Source organism: Sminthopsis crassicaudata, chromosome 5 (assembly GCF_048593235.1).
Source record: "Sminthopsis crassicaudata isolate SCR6 chromosome 5, ASM4859323v1, whole genome shotgun sequence".
Taxonomy (NCBI): Eukaryota; Metazoa; Chordata; class Mammalia; order Dasyuromorphia; family Dasyuridae; genus Sminthopsis; species Sminthopsis crassicaudata.
In genome coordinates, this window is record NC_133621.1 from 9622034 (window position 1) to 9646844 (window position 24811).

A 24811-nucleotide genomic window follows, 5' to 3' on the forward strand; every position below is an offset into this window, starting at 1 on the left:
AAAAGCTCTTGTACAAATAAAACATATCCTCTCAAGTGGATCAGAAAGCTGGGTACCAATTTTATAGCAAGTATCTCTGATAAAAATTTCTTTCCTAAAATATATAGAGAACTGAGTCAGTTTTATAAAAATACAAGCCATTTCTAATTTGCTAGATGGTCAAAGGATATGGAGAGGAAGTTTTCAGATGAAGACCTCAAAACTATCTATAGAGATATGAAGAAATTTGTAAATTTTTTTAATTAAAGAAATGAAAATTAAAAAAAAACCCTGTGATATCACATCATACCTATTAGAATGCCAATATGACAAAAAAGAAAAGTGATAAATGTTGCAAAAGATATGGGGAAATTGGGATAATAATGCATTGTTAGTAGAGTTGTGAACTGATCCAACCTAGAGAAAAAAAATACTATTAAAAAAAATTATCTTCCTGAAGCAGGTCTGACCATCTCCCTCTTCAATCAACTCCAGTGTTTTCCTGTTATTTTCACATCCAAACGTGAAATCTTCTGTTTGGCTTTTGAAGTTCATCATAATATTGTTTCTTACTATTTTTCCCACCATCCTTTTATGTCTTACTCTCTTTCCCATGCTCTGTTGTTCAGTGACAAGGCATTCCTCATTGTTCTTTTCATAAGAACTATTTTTGTTTAGTTTTGTGTTTTTGCGGGTTTTTTTTCTTGTCTTTGTAGCCCTATCACCTAGCATAGTCCCTGGCACATAGTACTTAATAATAGATACTTGTTAACTCATGGCCTGACTGATGAGATCATGCACAAGCCACACCAATTTTGGAATACCATGGTCTAAGAGGGAGTGGGATTATATTCCTTCTTCATAAAGGAAAAAAACCACCTAAAGAAATCATTGAGTCTTAGGAAGCATAATTATAATATTTTAAATAATTTTTTTCAAAGGATATGAACAGACAATTTTCAGATGATGAAATTAAAACTATTTCCACTCATATGAAAGAGTGTTCCAAATCACTATTGATCAGAGAAATGCAAATTAAGACAACTCTGAGGTATCATTACACACCTGTCAGATTGGCTAAGATGACAGGAACAAATAACGATGAATGTTGGAGGGGCTGTGGGAAAACTGGGACACTGATGCATTGTTGGTGGAGTTGTGAAAGAATCCAACCATTCTGGAGAGCAATCTGGAATTATGCCCAAAAAGTTATCAAAATGTGCATACCCTTTGACCCAGCCATACTACTACTGGGCTTATACCCCAAGGAACTACTAGAGAAGGGAAAGGGTCCTGTATGTGCCAAAATGTTTGTGGCAGCCCTTTTCATAGTGGCTAGAAGCTGGAAGATGAATGGATGTCCATCAATTGGAGAATGGTTGGGTAAACTATGGTATATGAATGTTATGGAATATTATTGTTCTATAAGAAATGACCAACAGGAGAAATACAGAGAGGCTTGGAGAGACTTACATCAACTGATGCTGAGTGAAATGAGCAGAACCAGAAGATCATTATACACTTCAACAATGATACTGTACGAGGATGTATGCTGATGGAAGTGGATTTCTTCAACATAGAGAAGAGCTAATCCAATTCCAATTGATTAATGATGGACAACCAGCTACATCCAGAAAAGGAACACTGGGAAATGAATGTAAACTGTTATTTTTACCTTCTGAATCCAATTCTTCCTGTGCAACAAAAAATTCGGTTCTACACACATATATTGTATCTAAATTATACTGTAATATATTTAACATATATAAGATTGCTTGCCATCTGGGGGAGGGGGTTGGGGGAGGAAGGGAAAAAATCTGAATAGAAGTAAGTGCAAGGGATAATGTTGTAAAAAATTACCCATGCATATGTACTGTCAAAAAATGTTATAATTATAAAATAAAATAAAAAATTAAAAAAAAATGTAAAAAAAAAAAAATTTTTATGAGAGTGATGGGGACCAAAAATTTATCTTCTGTTTATAAACTATTATATCTTCTAAATCTTATAAAATAATATAAATTTATTGTTTCAAGCAACTTCTCAGCAAAAGTCTCCTGCCTTTGAATCTGAAAAACTTTTATATTGCCCAAATGCGGTGATAACCTTGACAATTCTGTTTAACTGTGGGAGCATGTGCCTTTTGGTAGGAAGAAAGAAGTGGAAGGAAAGTAAATGCTCATTACTTGGAACAACTACTAAACAATCAATAGTCTGTGTTTGGAATGTTGCATTACTTTACTTTAAGAAACAATAAAAAGGAAAAAAATGGAGATATATTTAGGAAAACTTGTACAAACAGATGTAAATGAAGGAGAGCCAAGAGCATGAATTCAACAATAACTATAGTGTAAAAGCAGAAAGAACCAAAAAGAAAAGAGAAATAAAATGAATAATGAAATTATAGTGGCCAAGCTCATTATAAAAAAGAGAACAAAATATTTATATCTTCTTTTCTTTATGGTAAAAGTGAGAGAATGGAAGGAGTGTAATGTTATAAACTGTTAGAAATGGTTGATGTGTCAGTTACTTTCGTCAAATTGCTTTTGTTGGTGGTGGTTTTGTTTTCTTTCCCATTTACTTTTAACTTAAGGGCTTAAAGTAAGAGGAGCTACTTATATGTTTAAATATGAATGAGGTATAAAAATAAAAGGCATTAATAAAAGTCATATTTAAACAATACCAGCAAACATGTAGCCATTGTTAAGTAATCTCCACATGAAAAGATGATAAGATTCAGGAACAAGAAAAGGAACAATGCATTCATAAAACCAAATCAAATTTCAAGATGGTGTCCTTTCTTTCTGTTAAGAATGAGTCAGCTAAAAATATAGTGATCTCTCTTCTTAGAAATCTTGTTTTGTAATGCCTTTACTGAACTCTTTTCAGATGCATTTAAGAAAGATGCTTTATGATGCATTTGTTTAGAAACTTATTGGATAACAATTGTATAGGTAAAAATAGAAGAAAATATATGATTGGAGGAAAAATAATAAGTGTTTAGAAGAAATAATCTATTAAGAATGTTTAACACTTATTTCTAATAAAAAAAATTACAAATTCCTTAAAAGAGTAATAGAGAAAATGCTGTATACTGCCTATTAAATCCATATTCCCAAAGATTCTTTATTGCATGGTTTTATATCTGAAAAGTACTCTTTATTTCAGTTTGTTTTCAAATTCTACGAATTAAATTAAATGAGAAAGTCTGTTTTTTTTTTTTTTTTAAGTTCCTCATTCACAGTTATGTCTACATTATCTATAGTTGTATTTACACTTCTGTGTACATATCATTTCTACTACTGGAACATCAGCACCATGACAGCAATGATTATTTTTTATTGGTCTTTGTTTTTACCAATAGCTTCATTCAATTCTTGAGCATTTTCTCAGTGATTGTTGGATTCTGTTGGCATGTAATAGAAAGAGATGCTGCAATAAAATTGCGCTATAGATACATATGCCATTAACCAAAATGCCTGGACTGAACTCTATCCCTCTTCCCCATCCCTTTTCTCTTTTCTCCCCTACTGAATTTTTAAAAAAGCATTTTCTTTTTTTGCTATCTCTACAACAAGGATCATAATTTTAAATACAGTCCAAATGAATGCCTCCAAGTTCAGCAAATGGCTGAAAAGCTAGCAGATAACCTCAAACTGAGAAGTTAATTTCCTTTTTATCTTCCAACAGCTCTGCTACATGTCCTCCAGTTTTTTAAGTTGGACAAAACAAAGCTTACTTCAGAGGATGAAGCTAAAAGAAAGACATTAGATAAGGACCTAGATATTTTGCTTGTCCAAGTGCCAGAATGCAGAACAAGCAAGATCTATGTTAAGAGAAAAGAAGTCTGGCAGATAGAATGTGGCCACTTGCAGCCATTTGTGGTCAGAAGAAAGATGCTTTATGATGTAAACTTAGATCTAGAAGGAGCTGAGTTTAAATGCAACTTCTATTGTCATTTAGCTGTGCAGGCATGGACAATTCATTGAACCTCATTGGTCTTCCATTTTCTAATTTGTAGTATGGAGATTATGACAATTGCTCTTACATGGTCATGAAACTCAAATGAAATAATCCATGTGAATCACTTTGCAAACTTTAACTACATAAAAAAGCTTCGAATGATTTCAAATGTCATGTGGTCCAAATTTCTCATTTTACAAATTAGGAAACTGAGAAGTACAGAAGGTGAATGATTTGCCCCAAGTCCTCCAGGTGTAATTGTCAAAGCTGAGCTTTGAAGCCAGGTCTCATGAGTACCTTTTCAACTTCACCAAATTTCTCTTTGAGACAGGGCTCATCCAATCTCATTGTCTACAGATCTGGAGATTACAAGACTCAGAGGTCTTATAGTTCAACCCATTCATTTTACACTTAAGGAAATTGAGACTCCAGGATTTTAAGTATCTTACCTGAGGTTGCACAGGTAACAAGAAGAGGTAGGATTTGAGTATGCTTTGCCAGGTTGCCTCCCCAAGGAAGGGGAATGTCATTGGGAAAGCTGGGATACTCTCCAATTCTCATTGCCTCATGTTTGGAGTTCCATGTTTGGAGTTCCATATTTGGAACTGAAGATGCTTCTATTAGCATTAGAAGTCTTCAATGAGAAGTGGCCTGGGAATGATGATTTATTGTTAATTTTTGAGTGATTCAAAGAAAGCATCATGCATTGCTGCCATTTCTATTGTTTGCCTTTATTTTTGCTTCAGTAAAATTAAAGCTGCCCAGAGCACAGCGTATTAAGGTGAGGGTGGAATGTCAGACAAAAAAAGAACTGGCTTTCTCAGCCTTTGAATTCAACCTAACCCTCCCACAGTGCTTGGAATTCCTTTGGTCTTGTGCTTATGCTATGTGACTCTCAGACCTTTATTAGTGGTTGAGGAGTTTTCCAACTTATAAATGCCATAGGTTTCCTAACTGCTTCAGAAGTCAGCAAGTCCACCCAAACTCACTTCCCTCTCATTGTCTTATTTTAAAAAATAATGAACAATGGAAAGATTGTTTTATTTGTCCCACAACCACAGGGCTTTGGAATTTTTAGGGCCTGCTAGTTTCTTCTTATATACTATTTTCTTTCTTGGGGAATCTGTGGGGATTTTTATTTTGTCTTGGGGGATCTTATTTTCTTTTTCTTTTCCAAATCTTTGTCTAGGTTTACTTTTATTTTTGGCTTCACTTATTGCTTCTTAAACTGGATTAATCATCTTTCTCTGGACATGTTTAAGACCTCTCTGTTACCTCCTTCCCAGTCACCCAGGTATGCTGGCTTGGAGTCATCCCCAACCCTCGCCTCTCCATGCACTGCCATACTCAATTACTTGCCAAGTCTTAGCAATTTCACCTCCAAAACGTCTCCAACTCTTTTTTTTCCTTTCCACTGAAACTGCCAGTTTCCCTAATTCAGGTACTTAAACTCTCATGTGGACTATTATAACAGTCTCTTAATTGGTCTTCCTGCTCCCAGTTTCCCCCTTTAAACCATCTTCTTACACAGCTGCCAATATCACTGTCCTAAAGCAAAGTTCTGATCATGTAACTCCCTTCCCAAAGAAACTTTATTGACTCTCTCTTACCTTAACAATAGAATATGAATGAATTTTCTGTTACTTAAAGATTTGGCTCCAATATATCTTTCCAGACTCTCAGAAGTTACTCTCTATCACATTTTCTGTTCTGGCCAATCTGGCCTCATTGGTGTTCCCCTGAATGACATCTTGTCACTCTTGCTTGGTTCTTGAGCTCTCCCCCATCCCCTCTCTGCAAACAGGTAATGCACTCTCTCCATTTCAGCCTCTTAGAACGCCTATCTCTCTTCAAATTTTAGCTTAGATGTTGTTTCCTTAGTGAAAGATTTCTTGAGAGCCATTCAACTCATTTAGTTCCCTAATTACCCTGGCACTGACTCTTGATATGCTCTATGGTCTAAAAATTTACTTATCTGTGAAAAATCACTTTTGATATCCTGTCTTTATAATGTGAGCTTCTAGAGGACTGGAACCATTTCCCCATTGATTTTGAATTCTATTCACAGAAATAAATTAGTTTTAATTAGCACAAAGTAGATGTTTGCTAATTAATGTTAATTAAAACTAATTTATTTTCTATTTTCTCCAATTACAAGTAAAAACAAATTTAACATTCTTTTTTCAAAAAATTTAAATTTTAAATTCTCTCCCTCCTCTTTTTTCTTCCCTGAGGTGGCAACCAATTTAATATAGGTTATATCTGTTTAATTATTTAAAACATGTTTCTATATTAGTCCTGTTGTAAGAGAAAATATATAGCAAAAGAAACAAGCAAGAAAAATAAAATTGAAAAAATATGCTCTGGGGCAGCTAGGTTGTACAGTGGATAGAGCACCAGCCCTAAAGACAGGAAAACCTCAGTTGAAATATAATTTCTTAGCTTTGTGACTGACCCTGCACAAATCACTTAATTCCAATTCCCTCATCCAAAAACAAACAAACAAAAAAATAAGTATACTCTGATCCCCACTCAGACTCTAGTTCTTTGGAGGTTAATAAGATTTTTTCTCATAAGTTCTTTAGATTTTATGATTACTGATCTTGCTTTTATTGGTAAGATTGACATCTCTGCTCTATAACTGCAGGTGAGCATTTAGGACTCTCATTCAGAATCTCTATTCTATCTAAGATGTTTTTCCCAACTCAAATTCCCTTTCCCAAAATTCTTATTTCAGAGGCACTTTCAATTCATTAGTAGGTTAGTGGCCCAACAGCCAAAAGACATTGGTTTCTGTTTCTTTTCCTCTCTTTGACCTTCCTGGATGGTGTTCTTTTTCTAAATTCTATTCTATTCAGCTGTATTTCATTGACCATCTAGATCTTAATCTAGGCATTAGAGAAACAAAAACAAAAATTATAATCTCCAACCTTAAGGATGGCTATGGAGACTTTTATTTTTATCTTGGTATCTTCATTGCATATCTTCATGTCTGGAAGACAGCGGGTGCCTAATTGCTGTTGTTGAGTTATGGCTCATGGCTTTCTCTCGAAGGTTTGGTGATTTTTTGAATTCCAGATTTCATAATTAAATAATTTGGCTACATTATGAAAAGACAAGACTCATCAGAAAAGACCCTGCTGTTGAGAGACTAAAGGCAAATGGAAAAGATTATGGCAGATGGATAAATAGTATCATGAAAACAATAACTGTGACCTTTGAAAGATTTCAAGAGATAAAGAGAAAGAGAAATAGAGAGAGACACAGATACAGATTCACACAAGAGAGACAGTAACAGAAAGAGGATAGAGACAGAGCTAAAATTTTGTTTTTATTGTATTTAAAACTGTAAAAAAAAATTATTAGCTCACTGGATTACAAAACTAGGCAGCAGGCCAGATTTCTGGCCAAAATTTGCTGACCTCTGCAAGGTTTAAAAAGCACTATATATATATATATATATATATATATATATATATATATATATATATATACACATATATATACATATGTATATACATATATATGTATAATGCTATGTTGTGTTATATTTATTATATTATATTATGTTGCATTATATTTATTATATTACTTATTATATTATTTGATTCCTTTCAATAACTCAATGAAGTAGGGGCAGCTAGTTGGTGTAGTGGATAGAACACCAGCCCTGAAGTCAGGAGAACCTGAGTTCTGACCTCAAACATTTAACATTTCCTGGCTGTATGAACCTGGGCAGTTGCTTAACCTCAATTGCCTCCGCAAAATAACTAACTAAATAAATAACCAAATGAAATAAATACCATTATTACCTCCATTTTACAGATGAGGAAACAAACTGAGAGTTACAAACTGGTATAGGGTTACAAAGCTAATTATTGATCAATGTGGGATTCAAACTCCAAGTCTTCCTGACTTCAAGTCCAGTACTCTGTGCACTTCCCCACCTAGCAGCTCCATATCTATCTATTTGTATATCTGTCTGTCTGTTCTATGTGTGTATGTTGTTTTTTGTCCTTTGTTCAAGAAGAGGACCAGGACATCTGGGAGGTGATATCTTGACATGCAAATGAATTGGATTGAAGTGAGGGAGGGCTGTGCTAGGTCACCTGCCTCACTTTCTCCTCCAGAGCTATCTGGGTTCAGTAGTCAGTTATAGGATCAGGAGAACTTCTGGGATGGCCCTGGATGCAATGAAAGATCTCGGCCTTTTTAAGCTAAGATTCAACGAGCCTCAATTGGACTAAGGCCACACCCATTCAGTAATTAAGGCTAGATAACAATTGAGATAAAGAATCTCCTCTAAATAAATAAATGAATGAATCTGGGAAGGGAAGGCCCTCAGGGTTTCTGGTGAAAGCCGAAATGATAGCAATTTATATTCAATCCCAGTCAATCAGGACACAAAGTATGACCAAATAAAGCTTACCCATTGGTGGTCAATCAAGGAAAATCAGATTAGTTTTGGTTTAAGGCATGGTCCTTATGACTTCTAGCCAGTAAACCCCAAGATATCTTAGAAAGGTTCAGAGATACAAAAGAAAAGAAGAGGAAAAAAAAAAAAAGCCGTTAAGAACATCTGTAGATAATGGTAAGATCCTGATGAGGTCCTCAATGGTGTTTTGGACAGACAGAAACTAAAGAAGGAGAAGGCACTGAGAGTGATCTGGTGAACTCTGTGGCCTCACCCTCTGGGGAGGATGTCATTCTCAAATCCAAGTTATGTTAAACCCTTGGGACACACCCTCTGTAGGGATATTGGGTAGTCTCATCTTGCCAAGCCCTATCAGAAATCCAAGTCATACCCTGAAGTTAAATTTTCCCTATAAAAATCTACTTATGGGCCTTCCCAAGGCTGCTTCCCTCCTTTGGGTCAGTCTCCCATGGAACACTCCCTTGTGGCTTCTTTCCCCTTTCCCTTCTCCCATGCCACATGGCATTTCCCCTAACTCCACTGTACTGCTCAACCCCCTTTCTCCTTATAAGTAACTAATTCTTTCAGGGTGCTAAGTCCCTTTCAGGAAAACTCCATCCTGTTCTTTCTGACTCTATTTCATAATTACCATTCCCAGCATCTATTGTAAACCTTCATTTTGTCCAAATCCTCTTCCCCTAAACAAATCTACCTTTTGCCAAAGAGAATGCCCTTGTTAATTCTTCACATGACAGAACCCCAACTTAGTGTCTACATCACCCACGCTCTGTTGGTCCTCAACCACATTGATAACTTATATCATCTTGATCTGTATCTGGCCACTGGACCCAGATGACTCTGAAGGAGAAAGTGAGGTGACTTTGTCCAGCCCTCTGAGAGTAAAGCTGGTCAACAAATTGAAATTGGTCAGTTAGAAGACTCTTCCTTCCTCCCTCCCTCCCTTCCTCCCTTCCTCCCTTCCTCCCTTCCTTCTTTCCTTCCTTGCTTCCTTCCTTCCTTCCTTCCTTCCTTCCTTCCTTCCTTTCTTCCCTCTCTCCTTCCTTCCCTCCTTCCTTCCTTCCTTCCTTCCTTCCTTCCTTCCTTCCTTCCTTCCTTCCTTCCTTCCTTCCTTCCTTCCTTCCTTCCTTTCTTCCCTCTCTCCTTCCCTCCTTCCTTCCTTCCTTCCTTCCTTCCTTCCTTCCTTCCTTCCTTCCTTCCTTCCTTCCTTCCTTCCTTCCTTCCTTCCTTTCTTCCCTCTCTCCTTCCCTCCTTCCTTCCCTCTCTCCTTCCCTCCTTCCTTCCCTCCTTCCTTCCCTCCTTCCTTCCTTCCTTCCTTCCTTCCCTTCCTTTCTTCCTTCCTTCCTTCTTTCCTCCCTCCCTCCCTCTTTCTTTCCTCCCTCCCTCCCTCCTTCTTTCCTCCCTCCCTCTCTCCCTTCCTTCCTTCTTTCCTCCCTCCCTTCCTTCTTTCCTCCCTCCTTCCCTCCCTTCCTTCCTTCCTTCCTTCCTTCCTTCCTTCCTTCCTTCCTTCCTTCCTTCCTTCCTTCCTTCCTTCCCTCCTTCCTTCCCTTCCTTCCTTCCCTCCTTCCTTCCTTCCTTCCTTCCTTCCTTCCTTCCTTCCTTCCTTCCTTCCTTCCTTCCCTCCTTCCTTCCCTTCCTTCCTTCCCTCCTTCCTTCCTTCCTTCCTTCCTTCCTTCCTTCCTTCCTTCCTTCCTTCCTTCCTTCCTTCCTTCCTTTCTTCCCTCTCTCCTTCCCTCCTTCCTTCCCTCCTTCCTTCCCTCCTTCCTTCCTTCCTTCCTTCCTTCGCTTCCTTTCTTCCTTCCTTCCTTCTTTCCTTCCTTCCCTCCCTCCCTCCTTCTTTCCTCCCTCCCTCCCTCTTTCTTTCCTCCCTCCCTCCCTCCTTCTTTCCTCCCTCCCTCCCTCCCTCCCTCCCTCCCTCCTTCTTTCCTCCCTCCCTCCTTCTTTCCTCCCTCTCTCCCTTCCTTCCTTCTTTCCTCCCTCCCTCCCTCCCTCCTTCTTTCCTCCCTCCCTTCTTTCTTTCCTTCCTTCCTTCCTTCCTTCCTTCCTTCCTTCCTTCCTTCCTTCCTTCCTTCCTTCCTTCCTTCCTTCCTTCCTTCCTTCCTTCCTTCCTTCCTTCCTTCCTTCCTTCCTTCCTTCCTTCACATCTCATATAAGTCATTGGTGATCAGAAGCAATCTAAAGAACGCCTAGATGCCTTGATTACAGGGGGATAGAGTATTTGCATTTGGGAGCAGAAAAATTGTTCAGTATCATTTACTCTGTAGTCAGTAGTATACATGCACAAAGACACACATATGTAAACATATGTGGATACGTACTTAATTTATGATATGCTGAATATATTAGAACTGAGGTGAGGGTTTAATGAAACCTAAAGTGATTTGGAGAAAAAGACGAAGGGATTTAATTGTAAAAACTGTCATTGCTTAGACATTATCAAGTGGATTGCTAGGTCAGCAAGCATATATGTCCACATTACCTAGCCATGGCTCTGGTTTCCATAAAGAAGTCGTCTAAGGAAGGCAACTGTTTGAATGATTTCTTTTGCAAACATGGAAACTTCAATATTGCACATTTCAATTAATCCTAATGATGGGTGCCAGTGTTACAAGAACTACAACCAAATTTTCATATAATCAGATTAAATAGGAGCTTTAAATAGTTATTTTTCTTAAAAAAAATAATAATGGCTTCATTAAAATGTTTTGGCAAGCTCTGCTATTTCAGTGATCCTTGGATGAAAGGTACTGACTCACTGCCTTGAGCACGAAGTGGGATTCATTCTCCCACCCACAGAGAAAGGCAGACATCCATGGAGACATGTCCAGTGTTCTTTTATACGGGTGGGAACAATTGTTTTCTCCTCCAGCATCTGGCTTTGCCCAAGGCCACATGCTAGCAAAAGTGGGGCGGAAAGAGAACATGGCCCCATGGAAATCCTGTAATGCCTTGGTTTTTCTTTTTTATTCCCCCAAGAGTGGGCCCTGCAGGGATTGGTGGTGATCAGAAAATGAGGAAGGAAGCTTTTGTCCCAAGTCAAGGGAAGCAGCTCTTTCCATCTCCAGAACACATTGCTAAATTTTTCCAGGCCACATTTGAAAACTAGGTCAACATCCCCAGACCCCTTAGAGTCATTCTTCATATGTGACAATTCTATTTCTTTTATTTTTCTTTTTTAATAAAGAGGATTTTGAGGCAGAAATGAATTTGAAAATAATCTCATTTAAGAAAATCATTTTACAGGGAAGAAATCTGAGACCTAGATAGCTGGTGTAATTTGCTCTCAGTCACACAGACAGTGAGAGCAAGGCTGGAGTGGACCCTGTCATTATCTGAACTCAACTTTACAGTCTTTTTCAGACACTGGAGCACCACCATGTTTAGAAATAGCTGAACCAGCAAAATAATCCTCCCAACTCCCAACCTTTCCATGCCACAAACTAATCAATGCACTCTTAAAATAACTACCTAAATAGACAGACAGACATTGACAGATAGATAAAGGCAAGACTTGAAGCAGGTTTTCCTTTTTCTGTTCTAGACATTCTACTAACTAACTGTTTTATGTCCACTTGCTAGAATAAGGCCAAATGAAGATGGAAATCATTGAGCAGCAGTGGAGAGAGGGCATTATCCCACATCTGGTTTATCCATCACCCTAAATCAGAGTGACACTCTGCCAGTCCTGCTGCTGGCAATGACGGTTCCATTTTCCTTTCTTTTCTTTTCTTTTCTTTTTTTTTTTTTTAAGTTAGAAATAAAAAAAAATCTATAAATGTCATTGTCCTTCAAGAAAGTGATGGATCAGCCGAAGTTATTTTGGTATTAAAGTAATTACTTCTCTGTTCAACTTCCATTTGAATAATGTTATTTAACTCTACTGAGCTACAATGCCAGGTTCCACAAAACTCAGGAAAGGCTAATTTCACTGGCCCCTCCAAGCTCCAGGGACATATGGAGGTATTAGGGGTAATGAAGCATGCCATTTCTCCTTGATCCAGAAATAGCCATGGATCAAAAGGTGGGCCAAAGTGATTGTCAACAATTAAATGTCCTGGGATTGGTTAGATTTTCCATGTTTTGTTTTGTTTTGTTTTTATGACACACCTTCTCATTCCACTGCTTTATGTTTGATGAAGGCCTTCTCCCCCTTCCCCCACTCCTGCCTGTAGCATATTGGATTTACCGTTAAGCCAATTAGTTTTTCACACTTTCCACTAGTTTGAAACCTGGTGTGTTTGTCTTAGGTGTCAGCACAAGGCTACTTGTCAACTATGATGGGCAGAAAGGAAAGGGAAGGACATCTGCTCAAGTCATTAGAGACTGCATTTGATCCCCGGATCAGGGACCTTGTTTTTAGAAGACAATGTCTTACTATTTTTTCAGGGGAAAAACCAGGGGAAGAAAAGTGATGAGGCATGAAAAAAATTATCTTTCAGAGCATTAAATAATTTTTAAGCTTATATTGCATATTTTGTGTGTACATATGTGTATATGAGAGAGAGAAAAAAGAGAGAGGGAGAGACAGACAGAGAGAGGAGAGAGAGAGAGAGAAAGAGAGAGAAAGAGAGAGAGAGAGAGAGAGAGAGAGAGAGAGAGAGAGAGAGACAGAGAGACAGAGAGAGAGAGACACAGAGGGAAGGAGGGAGGGAGGGAGAGACAGAGACAGAGAGAGGGACTAGCCTACTTAGTTCACTATATACATATTGATTGGTCCCACTTGACCATATAAAAACTTCTCATCTCATCCATCAATCAATCTTGGTTATCTCACTTTTGCTCTGGTGCTTCTCCTTCTAGTACCACTTTCCACCTCCCAAGAGATCTGGGTAATAATCCCTTCACTTCCAAAACACATCTCTACCTTTAACACTAATCTCTCTAGTGGCTCTAAGCTTCTTGCTAATTGAGAATCCATTTCCAGGGCTCTTCTGGAAATATGGCAAAGATTAGAAGCTAAATTTCACTCTCTACCATGCTAATATATTTCAGTTCTCCTATTTTCCCTTCTTTTGCTTCTATAGGTCATAATTCGCTAGTCCAGGATTACAGATTTTGTTTGATGAATAAGATCCTGTCCTAGAACCCAAGCATGAATTTCTTTCATCATAAAACCTGAAGAGTTTCCCCTTCCCATGATTTTCCTGGAGCATTAGTTTTTTTTTTTTTTTTTTTTTTATTAAAATGACATTTGGGGTTACAAAATACAGTCAATTGGTCAATGTTCTTAAATCACTACATGTGTGGAAAAAAAAAAGTTTGATTATGCTGATGGAACTTTGGGGACCCAAATGTACTCTATTAAAAAATAAAAACAAAAACAACCAACTTTTTATTGATTTTTTGGTTTGTTTCTTACATTTCCTTAATTATCCCAACTATCCCTCCTCACTCCACTACCTCTAGCTATATGTATTTTTAAAAGAAAAAAATAGTATAATTGATTCATATATTGAAAAAAGATTCATGTATTGAAAATATATAACACTTGCCTACCTTCCTCCACAAAGACATAGGTTGGGGATATAATGTCATTCAGTTTCTGCTTGATCTTTAAATTTTGTTACTTTTACTTTTAATTTTTGGTGTTATTGTAGTAACTTTATATTCTTTTCTTGACTCTGCTTAATTAACTTTGCTTCAATTCCCATTAATCTTTCCATGTTTTCTCTTTATTCATTGAACACAACATTTCTTATAGTGCAGAAATATTCTATTGCATTCATGTGCCACAATCTTTTTAGCTGTTCTCCAACTAATGAGTGTGTACTGTGTTTTCAATTCTTAACTCTCATAAGGAGTGCTGCTTTAAATATTTTGTAGTGTATGAGGACTTTTTTTCCCCCTATTGATGCTTCTTTAATGTATAAGTCCAGTAATGGAATCTGTGGTTCAAAGGGTATAGACAATTAGTCATTTCATTTGCATAATTCCAAATTGTTTTCCAGAAAGTGTCACAATGTAATAAAGTACATGTCTTTCCACAACCCTGCCATATTGACTGTTGCCATTTTTGATCATTTGTCCTATTTTCAGGGTGTGAGATGAAACTTTGGGATTGTTTTGATTTGCATTTTTCCTATTATTAGTGATTTAAAGCATTTTCCTAAATGGTTGCATATCCCTTTCTATTCTTCTTTTAATAATTGCATTCTACTTTGAATAGAGAAAAAGAAAAGCAAAACAGAAAAGGAAAACAAAACAGTTGTCATGTACCCAGCAGAACATCAGTGAGGATTCCAAAATTATTATAATAAATGACCAGTTCAAGAAAGATATAATAGTAGAAGAAATCACATTTATGGTTCTTGTAGGTTGTTCTTCTGTTCTCTGCTGAAAACTCTTTTATTGCTTTATTCTTTTTCCCCCTTTCATCCCCCTAGCTTCCCCAAGTAGGTTATAGTTAAGCACACATATATTTCTATATACATACACACACACGCATATATATACATACATATATGTATATATACGTATATATATATATACACACACACATATATACACACACACTGATACCCTTGTCCACACCCCCCATATCTATACACACACATGCACACATTCACACTCACAGACCTTCACATATACATATATCTATACACACACACACACACACACACACACACACACACACATATATATATATATATATATATATATGTACTCAAACACGATTTGTATCCACACACATTTACCCATATCTAAACATGCATCTAAAGCAATATTAGGATGGCTGACATGTAATGTAGATTTCTCTCTTGATTGAATCTTTAAGTTTGACTTTGTCTAAGATCAATGATTACCAACTGTACTTTTTTTTTCTTTTCTAATAATTCTACTCTTAATCCTGTTGTAATATTTGTGTGTGTGTCTCATCTTTCCTATTCCTAACTCTTCTGCTTTAATTGTGCTCCTTAACATGTCTTGCTATTTCTTAATTTCCCCCCACTCACTGATCCTTCCCATTTTTTTCTTCCCACACCCTTTGCTTCCCCCCTCTGCCCATCCTTCCCCCTTTATTTCTTCATAGATTTTGGAGGGGTATATATTCTTCATGGTATATATGAAGTGTAACCTCTTTAATCCTTTGCCAATATAGATTTTCAGAACTATAAGCCCCCTTCCATCCTCTAATGCCTCTGTGTCTGTTCTTCCTCTGTACCTTATTTATATAACATATAATTTATATAACATAATTACTATTTTTATCTTAAATCTGCCCTAATCTTTCTTTTGAACTATCCAATTGCTGATGTCAATCTTTAATATATGGTATACATGGAAAGAAAACAATTTGCCTATATTAAGTTCCTTTAAACCGATCTTTGATATTGGCTCTTATAATGTTAAATTTTCTATTTTGGTTTGGTTGAAAGTCCTGAAAATCTGCAAATTCATTGAATGATCATTTTTTCCATTCAATATTATGGATAATTTTGCTGGATATAATATTTTTGGCCACCGGCCTAGTTCTTTTGATTGCCAGTGTACATGAGTCCAGCATCTGTGATGTTTTATTGTGGCTGCTGCTAAGTCTTCTATACTTCTAATTGTAGCTACAGCATATTTGAATTTTTTTTCTTGTTTCTTGTAAACTTTTTCTTTGATCTGGGGTTTTTGAAATTTAGCAATAATATTCCTACTTGGTTTCCACAAAGGGTCTCTTTGAGGTGGTCATTGGTGGATTTTTTCTATTTTAACTTTCCCCTCATGTTCTATCACTTCAGGGCAATTTTCTTAGATTATTTCTTGCATTATTTTGTCAAAGTTTTTTTTTTTTTTTTTTTTTTTTTTGGTCAACTTTCAGGAAATCCAATTATTTTTATATTTTCTCTTTTTGATCTGTTCTTCAGCTCTATTGTTTTCTTGTAAGAATGTTTCATTTTTTTTTAAATTTTTTATATTCTGTTTATTTCTTGGTCTCTTAAAGCTTCATTGGCTTTCCCTTGACTAATTCTAATTTTCCAAAGAGTTATTTTCATCTTTAAAACTATATTTCCTTTTCTAGTTGATTATTCTCCTCCCCATAATCTTCTTCATTTTCATTTATATATTTATTTATTTCATTGGGTCCTCGATTTATTTATTGGCTTGTTTGTTTTAGTTTTTCCTCAATGTCTCTCATTTGATTTTTAATTTTTTTTGAATTCTTCTATAAATTCTCTCTGCAAGGAGCCATTTATCATTACTCTTTGTGGTAAAGAAGCCTTTTTTTTTTTTTTTTAAACTTTAGTGTCCTCCTCTGAAGATGAATCCTGTTCTTCCTTATCTCCATAGTAAGTTTCTATGGTTGAGTTCTTCTTTGCCAATTAATTTTCTTTTTATTAAGAAGTATTAGTGCAAGCACCTCTAATCATGGCATTGGGGGATGGTGCCTCCAATTTCACTTCAGCTCTCTAACCTGGAACCCCAAACCAAAAACTCCACCCTCCTGTAAGTGCCCACAGCATGCAGCATCCCTGCCTCACAGCTTCTGTACTCCAAATGTGCTGGTTCCTTCTCACCCAGGGCTGTATCTCTATCAAACAGCTGGGTTTGGTGTTCCTAAGCAGCTGCCTCTTTCTGCCTGCATTGGACTACATACACTGTCCAGGAGGTGAAAATTTCTGTGGTTCCTGCTGAGGCTCCAGCCAAACCCAGCTAGCCCCAGGGGACCCCACTTGGAATTTCTGTGGAGTTATCCTAGAGGTGTGTGCACTTCACACTGGTTAATTCCTGGCCTGAGGTCTTTCTTTAGATTTTGGGTTGTACCTGGACAACCCCTGTTTTGCCCCAACCCTTTTTTGTATTTTAGCAGTCTATCTTCATTGTGAAGCATACATTTGTTCTGTTTATGGAGGAAATCTGGAGAAGTTGAAATTTACTGACCTATTCCACCATCTTCTCAGAATCCTCCCTCTGACAATTACTTATTTATATATTCTTTTGCCATTAATCTACTGGGAAAGCCAAGTAAATATTTCTTTCCCCTTCCTAAGGATGCTAAGAATTTCTAATCAATTCTGTGTTTTAAAATATTCTCATATGATGGTTTACAACCTTCCTCTGTTAATAATTCTGTGCTTTTTCCCCTAGGCAATTCCTATGTCATTGATTAATCCATCACTAGGCATATATTAAGCATCAATGATATGCAAGAAACTATGACAGATACTGGGTATAGAAAGCCATCAGAATCATGTATTGAATCTCTGTTTCTTTCTCTTGCCCACCAATTTTTCTAATATTCTACATAAATTAAATAGATTAATCTCAAGATTGAACCACCTATATACAACAGATATCAATATGTTCTCTTCTTTCCCCATTCTAGTTAGGTTAAATAGCTGATCATCCCTTCAGTGTGGCTGATCAAAAAAGGATTTCCTCTTTCAGACACCCCAAAAGTACCTTTTGTGGAAGGCGTCCAGGTCTTCCTCCAGGGTGGGAGAATGCATCTTTTACCTCCAGAGATAATCCACTCTCCTTCTGGTTAACTGTTGTAAGATTATCATGACATCAGGCCCAAATTCTGTGCTTTGTTTTTGACAATTACATTTGTAGAGTTTGAGGTTTAGGCTACAGGGAAAGTCATGTGATAATGATAAGAGGTTTTTGTCAGACTGCTGGTTCAATATCAGTCACTATAATGATTTGGATGCTAGAAAAACTTTCATGTATCTCATTAGGATGTTTCTGGTTCAGAAGCTGTGTCCCCAGTGCCTAGCACTGAGTCACAATCTGGCTACTATGACATAGTCTTGGCACATAATAAGTGCTAAATATAAATATTTATTCATCAATTCATAGATTGCCTGTATTAATAACACAGGATCACCAAATGATCTATGGTGTATAGTAGACAAAGCCCTGAGTTTAGAATCAGGACACCCTGAGTGATTATGGACAAGTCACTTAACTGCTCTCAGACTCAGTATCCTTTCCTTAATTTGGTTTTACCTGGAGTAGCTACTTCACAGGATTGTTATAATGATTAGATGAGAAAATATATGGATAGGGTTCCGAAAAGTTTTTCCCCATTATGGGCAAAAGTGAGATTTCTGCTGTTCTCTCTCTAGGTGAAGGTTTGCTAGAATACTATAATGGCCCATGCAGGAGGAGAGACACTGACAGAAGAAGTCATTTGGCCAGGACAACAAGGAAACTTGAGGATTTGTCAAAAGACCAAGAGCTGTTTAGTCTGGAGAAGAGAAGGCTTGGCCCAAGAAGAAGGCCATAACTGACATCTTCAGACGTGGAGGATTATGTAGAAAAACAGACCAATATATTCTCTTCAGGCCCAGAGAATGGATGATGAGCAGGAGTCGCAGCAAGATAGAGTTGAATTGACATAAGAAAGCTTCTTTGCAATTTCAGGTGACACAAGAGAGAATGGGAGAGTGATTTCTCTGTCCATGGAGGTGTTCAAACAGCAGCTCAGTGTCCATGTGTCAGGATTCTGAATAGGGGGTTAGGTGCTTTGGGTAAGGATTGATGACCTGTTAGGTTCCACTGGATTCTAATTTGGGGGGCTGTAATATTTTGGGATGGTTAGGACTCCTCTCACCCAGCAGGATCTTCCTTCCTTTCCTCTCCTTCGAGAAGCACATCTGATGTCTCCGAAACATACTCTGCTCAGTTGCAGAATTCTTCTAAGTAGTTCAGTTTGCCTGAGAGAATCTTGGCCCTTGGAGTTAAGCAGCATCAGTGCAAAGCTCTATCTGGTGTTTATTGAGCGCTGACAGGGTCCTGGGCACTGAGTGGAAGGGGAAAGGGGGGAGAGGAGACCAATGCTTCCCTTGCCCATTGGGCTTCCAGGCTGGATAATTACGGTTCGGGTTTGAGGGATGTTTGGAATTTCCAACGGTTGCTCTGTCAGTGTGTTGATCTTATGGTCAGTCTCCAGAGTAAGTAGATTTCAAAATCATAGCTATGTTAAGTGGAGACTTGGCCAGCTCCTGGACTGAAGTATCGGATAATTGTAGCACATCGGTCCCACAAGATGGCTCAGGAAGGAGGCCTGTAATTGACTTAAGCCACTTTTTCCCCCTGCCTGTTCTTTTAAACATGTGGCTGGAAGCCTCCATTGGCCTCTTAGCTCCAATGCTAAAACGCATTCTGTAACAGTCCTCTAGCCCAGTCCAGTACAAAGACACCATTGTATTCCATCAATCTCCAGGCCTTCCCCCAACAGATCAAAAGGGAAAGTGATTTCCATTTGAATTGTAAATTGGCAAAAGAGTGTTCCTAAGAAGACCTCAGAAGAATTCCTCACCTTTCTGTGTGGGTTGTGCAGAAATCCGGAAATGTAACTGTAACATCTCAGGAAGTGGGACCCAAGGGCTAAATTTCCCCAAGAAGGTCAGAGAGCTTAAGTATGATTGTTCATGAAAGCTCAGCTAGAATCCCAGAGGTCATAGGCCTTGGGCTTGGAAAATTCAGAAAGAGAAGTCCAATTGGGAGAAGGAAACTTAATTTCAAAATCATCATCATCATCATCATTCAGCAGAAGCTATACTGGGATTTATTTATCTTTTATTTACAAAAAAAAAAAAAAAAAAAAAAAAAAAAAAAAAAGAAAGAAATTCATGAAAACAAATTAGAAGTATAAATATGTTTGCAGAAGGGATGGGAACAATGTTTATCTTTTTTTTTTCCTCCAAAAAATTCTTAAGTACTTTAGTTGTCATTCAAGTGCTAAATAAAATTTATTTCTATTGAGTAAAAGGAAGATCTCTACTAAACAAGCTGCTATCATCCTGGTACTAATTTAGTTCAAATTAACAAGCACTTGCCAAGCACCTTCCCCATGCCAAGTTCTCGGAATATGAAGACAAAAAATTAAAACCAAACAGCCGATTTGGATTTGGATTTAGAATCTTTGGAGAAGGGTTTGAATCCTGGATTGCTGCTTCCTTTCTATATGACCTCAGACAAGTCACTTCCTATTGTTGTTTTATCATAAAACCAGGGGATTACACTACAGGAATCTATGTTCTGATAAATATCAAGCTGAGTTGGCAGAATTCTTGTACCCTGGGCAATACATCTTTTATTTATTTAGTTAGTTTTAATGAAGTCATCACACACACGCGTGCATGCGTGTACACACACACACACACACACACACACACACACACATACACACACACCCAGATTTTGAGGGAATGGCTCTTTCTTGAAAGAACAATAAAGAGCCATTGTTTTGTCCACATCTAGATTTGGTTTTTTGTCTCCCTTTTGGAGTATTGTGCCGTTATTCAATACTTAACCAAAAGTGATTTGCCAAACCCAGAACATTTTGAAAAATGAAAGTAAAACTTAAGTCATACTGAGACTTTCATTTGATCAGGACAGGGATTCCCAGACTCCATGGGAGGGGATGCCAGTCCAGTGGGAAAAGACAAGAGGCGGGGGAGCCCACAGCTCCATGCCATTAAATTCAAGCTTGGAGATGCCCCAAAAGGAGTCTTCCATGCTGGATGCCTGGGAGCAGTGGAAATGAAGCAGTCTTGTGCATCTACTTCAGCTAGTCAGGGCTCCTAAGAGAAAAGATGATGTTCACTGTGTTCAATTTTGGCCACAGCCACAATATTTCTGGGTTATCAGAAAGATTGTAGGAGGATAGACTAAAGAGAGAACCAGGTAAAGCTTCTGGATCCTTAAGAATTTAGCTGTGGCCTAGATGTATATCCACGCATGTGTTTAGAGACTGTCTCCTCATGTGCATAAGTGTGTCTTTGTGTACCATATCTACAAGGATCACATCCTCCAGGATAATGGAAGATCTCCACCTGCACCTCCCATACTTCTCCAGGATAGATTTTATTTCCTGCCAGGAGAGAAAGCTGGAGCTTGGGATGAGAAGGTTGGCCACTCTGCTCTCTTCAGACAGAAGGGGTAAGGACCCAGAACTATATCAGTGTTCCCTTAACTATTGTTAATCTAGGCTACCTTTCCTTTTTTTGTCAAGGACCATTTGAATATTCATAATATCATTCAGCAGCCATACAAAATTGTCAATTTATAAAATTTAAGCAGGCTTATATTGCCCAAGGGCTGGAGGTTCCCTACTCCTACACTAGGGGATTTGGTTTTGGGGATCCAGCTACCTTTCTAATCACTATTTTTTCTTGGGAAAAGGAAGAGCCAAGGTTTATATTCAAAGTTATCTGGCAAATACTAATTCCAAAATAAACACTCATAGGAAACAGCAAAAATACCCATTTATCCAAGTCCCTACCAAAGTAGTGATTAGAGAAGGTGTACATAAAAGAATATAAGAAACTACATAGTCTTTGAAGAGAAAGTCCCAGATCTCATTTAAAGGGAAAATTTCCAAAGTCTCTAGGTTAGCAAGCTGTAGATAGAGACATGAACTACTCATGTCAACTTCTTCCCAGTCTTATTCTCCCTTCAGCAACCTGAAGTAGAATTGCATCATTCAACTTCTCAAAATTGGAAGCCACTAACACCTAAAGCAACTGCAGAGATGCACAAGACATAAGAGACCTGAAGAAACTATAGAACTTACAGAGACGGTGGGGATCAAAGAGACTTTTAAGAGACTGAAGAAGCTCAAAGAAATTCTGAGAAGATTCAGATGGCTCCAGCTCTTTTCTATCCCAGTCCCACTAATTCCACCCTCTTCTCATTCAGCGTAGGGTATTATTCATCATTCTCCAGCAGAGTCTTTTCCTAATGGGATTTGAGAATGTTTTTACGTTTCTTTCTTGGGCCAGATCTCCTTCTGGCCCTTACAAAAATCAGTTGGGGCAAGTCCAAAACCTGTAGCTCTATAATCTAAACACAAGCAGCAATGTTTTAAACAAAGATGATTTTTCTGACGTGATGGGGAACTGGCTTTAGGTACCACTGAAATTGCAATATAACAAAGGCATCTTAACAGCACATGAAGTAGACATGGCACTATGAAGAGCATGGCCTGCAAGGATATAAGCATGTTAACATTCCTAATTGCATGCACATTAAAAGTACACACAAGAATCAATCATGAGCAACAAGCATGGCCAACTAGCAAAGTATAGCTGGCCAGCTGTATCAAGAACCCTATCGATAGGACATATATTATTATATATATATATTATATATATATATTATATTATATCATTATAAGCAGTGCCAGAAATGCACAACCATCAACAGACATTCTTTAGCATGAACGTGGCACAAAACATAGTGAGAGAAACATGATGATAAATTAAGAAATAAGCATATTCACCCATGTAATAATTCACATGTAGATACAAACGCATTATCACATGGGTACTCTCCAATACCATGATGTAGATAGATATATGACTCTATCTTCAGATTTACTTGTAACATAGTTTGTAACATTGCCATTTGTAACATGCCCTCCTGGCAGTTACAATTACTAGTCTGTCCTAGACCCACTGACCTTTGCAGTGTCAACTCTACCCGGCTCGCCTCCTCTGAGGCCTTCAAAGGTCTCTGGCCACAATCTCTTGAATCTATAGTTTAATAACCGGTAGCGCACTCAAGAACAGCCACATGTAATCTTAAAAGCCTTTATTATACCTACTCACATAATGCCCTGACTTAATGCCTGACTTGTTGGTTCCCTAGTGAACACCTGGTCAGAAGATCCATGTGTTCACTACCAAACTCCTTACCTCTCTTGGCTATCCATCCGCTTGGCTCATCTACCCCAGGTTAGGGAGCCAGGTTAAAGGTTAGACTGTAACTCAGTCTAAAGGCTGTGGGTCTCTGGTTTCTTCTCTCTACCACCATGGTATTGACATAGAGTGACCATGAGCATCATTATAGACTTCTTGTCTACACCTGAGCTGGTCACCATTAAAAGGTTTTTTTGGTCAACATATTCTACTTCATGAATATGTTTGGCCAATATGAGGAAGCCATTCAAAGGTCTTTGAAGTATATCCAGACCTACTTTTTCTGGGCCCATAGGAGGAAGCATGGGAAGGCAGCTTTGTTTCAGACAATCCCTGTGACCTTTGGAAATCTCCTGCCCTCTCTTCCCTTGTGGTCCTTCTCTGCAAAATGAGGGGGTTGGGCTCCAAATCTGGGATTCTCCAGTAAAAGAGCTTCTGATCATACCATCAAAATGTTGATTTTTCTATTGCTTTCTTAAAGCATTATTACATCAGCAGAAACCCCCCCACACACTCACAGATAGAGAAAATAGTGTTTAATGAGGCATGAAGTATAGGGTGGACCAATTCAAGCTTAGTTAGAGTTTGTTGCTTGTTACAATGGAGAGAGCTCCAGGGTTGACATCAAGAGGATCTGAGTCCTGCTTCACATACTTATTTGCTGTGTAATCCTGAGCAAATCAATCAATCTCTATTTGTTTCAGTATTCCCAGTATATAAAATGGGAATAATAATAATAGCATGTTCTTCTGGGATTGTTAGCAGGATGACATGAAATAATAATTGTAAAGTGTTTGACATAGTGCCTGGAACATAGTGAGATATAATTGTTAACTACTACTATTATTGCCTTCTAGCAAAGTTCTGTATATTGCATATGTACCTAGTTTGCATAATTTTTCTCTCTAATTAGAATGTATTCTCCTTAAAGGCAGTTTTATTTATTTATTTATTTATCTATCTATTTATCTATCTATCTATCTATCTATCTATTTATTTATTTATTTATTTATTTAGTTAGTTATTTAGTTATATTTTGGTGTGTGTGTGTGTCTGAACTTTTAACCTGGGACAGTGTTTTTTTTTTTTGTTTTTTTTTTTTTTAATCTGGCATATAATACATATTTGTCAACTAACATGGTTCTCCTTTTTATATGACCTATGTAAAAACGAAATGATGAGACTCTTTTGACCATTAATATATAGAAAATGTTATAAAAATAAAAATGTTCTTTTATAAAATAAAAATGTTCTTTTTTAAATCATAAAAAATAGTGATACTTATTAAATTCTCTCTTAGAAATTAATACCAAATTTGGAAAAAAGAAAATAAAAATCCAGAAACAGTAATTTTGGAGCTTTGGAATGAATCTATCCTTCAACATACCCAGAAATTGATCTCTTCTATTGCTACTTCAGAAGGAGATTTGAATCTTTTTAAGGCTTTCAATTGTTGATCCTAGTCTTAGTAGTTCTCTTCTTTTATAGTGCTAATTTAAAGTGGAACCACTTTCTAAGTAAGAGAAAAGGCCAAAGGCCAACCCCTAAGGAGCAACAAAACTACAATATGATATGTGATTTAAATTAATTGTCACATTCTGTGGTATAGAAATGAAAATATTAAGTTTAACCTTTGGGACAAATTCAAATATTTTGAGTCAAATGCTGAGAAGAAGAAATACTTGGTCAAAACTTTATAAAACTATTTCACGGAAGTTGAAGTCAATTTCGCCAAAACCATCAGCAATGTTCTCTGTTTTAAGTGGAAGCCATAGCTCTGTGGAAATGTATTTTGTTC

General features: G+C 37.3%; 1 long non-coding RNA gene across 1 annotated transcript in view; it reads right to left on the bottom strand.

The window, feature by feature from the left end:
- LOC141542483 (uncharacterized) overlaps window positions 1-18025 on the bottom strand; it is a 35485-nt gene extending 17460 nt beyond the window's left edge. Inside the window, exon 1 of the long non-coding RNA XR_012482173.1 lies at window positions 17765-18025. This is a non-coding gene — a long non-coding RNA (uncharacterized LOC141542483). The remainder of the gene's footprint in view (window positions 1-17764) is intronic.
- Window positions 18026-24811: the final 6786 nt, after the last annotated feature.